Source organism: Nelusetta ayraudi, unplaced genomic scaffold (assembly GCF_046127955.1).
Source record: "Nelusetta ayraudi isolate G7.1 ecotype Tasmania unplaced genomic scaffold, CSIRO-AGI_Nayr_v1 ptg000232l, whole genome shotgun sequence".
Taxonomy (NCBI): domain Eukaryota; kingdom Metazoa; phylum Chordata; class Actinopteri; order Tetraodontiformes; family Monacanthidae; genus Nelusetta; species Nelusetta ayraudi.
In genome coordinates this window covers 54727-59924 of record NW_027466281.1, presented here as the reverse complement: position 1 = coordinate 59924, position 5198 = coordinate 54727, and the positions used below count along the sequence as shown (strand labels likewise).

General features: G+C 43.3%; 1 long non-coding RNA gene across 2 annotated transcripts; it reads right to left on the bottom strand.

The window, feature by feature from the left end:
- Positions 1-278: 278 nt before the first annotated feature.
- Positions 279-2709, bottom strand: LOC142882103 (uncharacterized). 2 transcript variants are annotated; one of them, XR_012925743.1, is made up of 4 exons: positions 2499-2709; positions 2316-2418; positions 2092-2176; positions 279-1999 (listed from the first exon to the last, which is right to left on the bottom strand). It is a non-coding gene; the product is annotated as an uncharacterized LOC142882103 (long non-coding RNA). The 2 variants fall into 2 exon arrangements; XR_012925742.1 differs by having other exon boundaries at positions 280-1999; positions 2316-2700.
- Between the last annotated feature and the right edge of the window lie 2489 nt (positions 2710-5198).

The window sequence follows — 5198 nt, the reverse complement described above, 5'->3', positions numbered from 1 at the left end:
CTGCTCGTTCACCTCTCCTGGATACTGCTTCAGGTGTGCCAGGTGTTGGTCACGCCTCCGTAACATCTGCTGATAAAATGCGTCACACATGCCATGTTGTGCCACTTCTGGGGAAGGCGGAAGCTCCACCAAACCATGTCAACAACGTAAGACAAAAGAAAAATGAATCTATAAGAAGCCACTACTTAGTGAACAAAATCAAACTATGTCTAACCTTGCCGATGCCATCTTGGCCAGTGAGCGGCGGACTGTACACAGGAAAAAACGAAACAAAAAAAAAAAAAACAAACAATACAACAAGAAGGAACGCGAACATGATGATTGGTCAGTTCTGCAAGACCACCTACTGTATCTCCCTAACACAACCATGGGCATACTTATGTGTGCTACATGTGTAGAGTGTGTGTGAGTGTGTGTTTGTTTTTTCTCTTAACTGCTCACAAGCTTTAAATTTGAGTTTCAGAATAAGAGCATGTTCACATGTTTTTGCTTTCAGTCTGTTTCTCTTAACACTGAGTAACTCCCCTGCCTTTGAAAACAGTCTTTGTGACCAAACACTGCTTGCAACAGTGAGGTGTTTCTTGGCCAGTTTGCTGAGCATTGGAAGTGACTGCTCGTTTTTCTTCCACCAACCCAAAGGGTCCTCTTTCCTGGCCATCACTTTATCCTCCATGCGTTGGTTTATTTGGATGTATGCGTCAGTGTTGACTGTGCCATTTCCCTCTAAAGCCCAAACCTGCATGTCAATGTCCTGCCATAACCTTGAAGTTGAAGGAGTAGGAGAAGCTTGCAACACTGAGAAGGTTGATACACTGACAGACAGGTTATTGGAAACTGGGGCATCACTGGCATGCTTTTCTGTGTGGTGTTCTTTCTGCATCTCACCGATGAGCTTGGACCTCATAGATTCAACATTTCCATTGTCTGAAAAGACCACATTTTTGAATGTAGGGTCTAATAAAGTGCTGGCTGCCAGAATAGAGTTCTGCTCTCTGCTTGGAAAAATGCCTCCTGCAATTCTCTGCAAGGTGTGACGCCAGTATATTAGCGTTGGGCCCAGCAGACGCACTTGCTCTTTGGAGCAGAGACAGCAGAGGTATAACTTTAGAAAGTGTGGCATTTTTATCTGCGGACACTTCTCTAGTGACCTCTTCAAATGGCTTGAGGGCTTCAATAGCCTGGCTAATAGAATGCCAGTCTTCCTCACTAAGACAGAGGTTGGCTTTACCAAGGAGGCAAAGTGCTGTCTTAGCAGCTTGTTGCTGTTCAGACAGCACTTTGCCTCTCCAACATTGTTCCAGACACTGTTCCATCTTGTCTCGACTGACTGCTTCAATTTCTTTTCTTTCAGTCTCAATGCATCTTGTTGTTTTTCAAGCATTTCTGTTGCTTTGGAGCTATGGTGGAAATATACCCAACACTCACAACAGCGCTACACTTTTCAATTACTGACATCAAACTCTGGTCAGACTTCATTGAGTCTTTGACTACGAGATGTAATGAGTGAGCGTAACATGGAATATGTTTCCACATGTTGGTCCTGACAGCTTTGACCATGTTGGGTGCATTATCGGCAACAACTGCATGTATTTTATTGTTTCTGCCCCAGTCCTCCACAATCTGTGATCTCTGTCACCAGTGTGATCCTCTACAACAATGACAGTGTCCAGGGTGTAAGCCTGGATTTCCCACTCCCCATCTATACAGTGTGCTGTCACTGTCAAAAAGGCTTGAGTTGCCCGGGAGGTCCACATGTCAGTGGTTAAGACAACACTAGAAGCTCTGTATAAAAATTATTTCACTGCTGTTTTCACCTCAGTATACAAATGTGGTATTTGTATTGTCATCAGGGTCTTCCGTCCAGGTAGACGATAGCGTGGCTCAAGCACCTTCATAAACTTGATGAAGCCCGGATCCTCCACAATTGAGATGGGCTGCATGTCAGTAACTATCATCTTAGAGAGGCTTCTTGTGATGTCCTGTGCTCTTTGGGAATCATCTGAAAAAGATTTGAATTTCCATTCAGCTGAGTTCTAAATACACATACATATTTTTTAAACAAAGTAAAGAATAGTTGACAATAATCTACACAGATGTTATCAACAATTGGTCTAATAAGGTCAAAGATGAAGCCACAAGTTATGCAGACAGCACTGTCTTCTTGGTAAGAAAAACACTGTATTTGAGTGAAGAATAGGATTCATTCCCATTCATTATATTCATTTCAGTGAATCTATGATTCAAATTAAAACAGTAACAGTAACTTTATGACGGGAAAAGTATTCGAAAAGCACTTTCTTACTACCTGTACCCACCTGGGTATTTGCTTTGTCCAAGAAAGCTCTCCTGCAACGTCTTTTGAGGAACTGGAGTAGAAGGAGAGGAATCCTGGACTTGCAACTGCTTGGTTTCAGCTTCCTACAAATCAAGAGGGGTTGCGTGTCGCTCCTCTAAACAGGTTCAAGCCGAGCCAAATCCACTAGCCTAACTTTATAAACCTTATGTGCTGTTGGGTGCGTGCTCTTCAAATGTGAAAACGGGTTGCTGGTGTTGCTCCTGTGCGACACTCTTTTGTCACACAAATGGCATTGCGCAAGGTTTTTGTCCACTGGTGAGAAATATGACCACACAACGCTACGTTTCCTTTTAACGCTTAACCAATCAGACTCTCCTCCGGCCACCGCCATTTCTCTGCTCTTCCATGCACTGCTGCAGTGGGCTTTGGCTTGTCCAATAGTCAGAAGTAAGCTGCACGGTTGTGGTTAAAAAACAAAAGCAAAAAAAGTGTACGCATGTCGATACGATGTTTTACTCTGATTAGCGATGGATATATCGATAACGATATCGATGTGCACATCACTGTCCACCATGGAACAACCTTCTTTCTTTGCCCAACTCCCTTTAACTTCGTAGCTTTCTTGGCAGCTTTTAAAATAGCTGCACAAATATATTCATTTAACCCAGGGGCGTCCAAACTTTTCTCACTGAGGGCCACATACATAAAAATATAGGAGCGGCTGGGCCACTTGCTAGAAATGAGCTATATAGCCTTAACGTTAGTGTATTAAATAGTCAATTATTCTGCTGAGTATCAGCTGCGCTGGGTGTGTAAACCGGGCCATCCAGCTGTGGTGCTGATCCGATGCCACTCGTGCCAAAGATCCGGACAGATGTCACTCGATCAAGGAGCAAATCTGCATCAGATGAGATCAGCTGACTTTGCGTGTGCAGTGTGTACACTGTGCACAGCGGTGTGTACTCTACTCTGTGTGTTAACAAGGAAAAAGCATAAGAAAGTGGTGTGCAAAAGCAGGGCAGTGACAGAATTGATGCGCATTATTGATATTTGTCGCATGTGTACCTGCACATGCATGCTTATTAACACAAGGGTACTGTGGATATATTTTCTACTCACCTAAAGTGGGAACGGCATTGCACTCAGTGGGAGCCACTCCCCCTGGTGTTAACACTAAGAAGTGCAATACACTCAGGCAAAAGTTGAAGTGCGGGCCATATTCTATTCTATTTATAACATTTCTTGCGGGCAGACCACTGTTATTTGGACACCCCTGATTCAAGCTATCAATATCAAGACTTGGATGAATTTGTCCAATGTCTTTATGACTAATGTGCCTAAATTTCTCCCACTCAGCACCACTAAATGAGCGCGCCTGTGCTCTCCCTATATCTTGGTGTTGTAGATTCAATGGCACTTCTATCATTATTGGCTCATGGTCACTTCCTATAGAGCTTTTTCGCTGATTCTGTCCCTGTTCTAACATCAACTCTTGTCCCTCTTCCGTCATTAAGACACAGCAGATTTTTAGTCTCCATTCATTCTTCTACCAGCGCTCCATTGCTATCATTTTTACTGTCCCATAAAGTGCTATGTGCATTCAAATCCCCACCACATATCACTTTGCCCTCTAGATAATCTGCCAGTTCATCCAAGGCTTCTGACCACCTACTGTTGGCTGCATTATAAAAATGAACTCTTTTCATATTTGCCTCTTTTGCCCAAATTTCAATGACTCTATATTCCATTTGCCTTCCTTTGCCCACCACACTGTATTGTGTATCTTGTTGCATCAACATTACACACCCACCACCATTTGCCTCTCCTCTATCTCTACGCACACTATCAGAACCTTCAATGGTCAAATCCAATACTGCTTTCAGCCATGTTTCTTGAATGCAGCAGATGTCTGCTGCTTTCTTAAAGTCTCTAATCAAAGCTTTTAGCTCTTGACCATTTGCTATGAGACCTCTAGTGTTGCATTGTAATATAATCAGTCTGTCTTTTCATTTGCTGCCCCTGCTTTCTTGTCAGCCTCCAGTTTTCTACTGATATCTTCACAGGATGCCTCCCTCATTCCCAAATACTTTTCAGCCCCCTTTACAATTATTCTCATCTCCTCTGTTTTGTCTTTGACTTGATCAGTACACTTTATTATGTAGGCCATCAACAAAAGCACTTTTCCCACCTCTAATGCCTCATCCCCTTCTTGTCTTACATTGTGTTGAACCTCAATCATTTTCTCTAATCATCTTTGCTCATTTACTCTCTTCACTGCCTCTGCATAGCTTCAGTTGCTGGCTCTTTTGATTGGAGTTGCTTTTATTGCCTTCTGTCTATAGCTTGGCAACCACCATATGTCACCCTGTGTTGTCCCCCACCAGTGCAACATTTATCTTGCGCTCCCTCTTCACATTCTTCCAACCTATGATCTCTGTTTTCCTTTGCAAACTGCAGCTATGTGTCCATATCTTTGGCATTGATGGCATCTAAGTGGTGGTGGAATATCAGACCTAACTGGGAAGCTCATGCACCCTATTTGAAGTCTCTCTGGGAGAATGGACCCTGGAGATTACAGAAGGACTGCCATGCTATCTTGTCTTTGCCCATGACCTGTTGTTTGCAGTCTGAATTGACCTCTCCTCCACTCAGACTCCTTTTTACTTTCTCCAAGTCTTCATCTACTGGAATCCCGGTTCTGACCCATTTCTAGCCCTAATACCATTCCTTCAGCCACCACCTTCTTGCATATACTTTCCACCTGCATGGCTTTATTTCTCTGCTCCTCCGTTTGACACATGACCAATAAGTTTCCATGCCACCAGATTTTCCCATTTCCACTTCACCAAGTTTCTTTCTTAGTTCTCTGGTCAGCGCTATGGGGCTTAGTTTGATGTGTTCG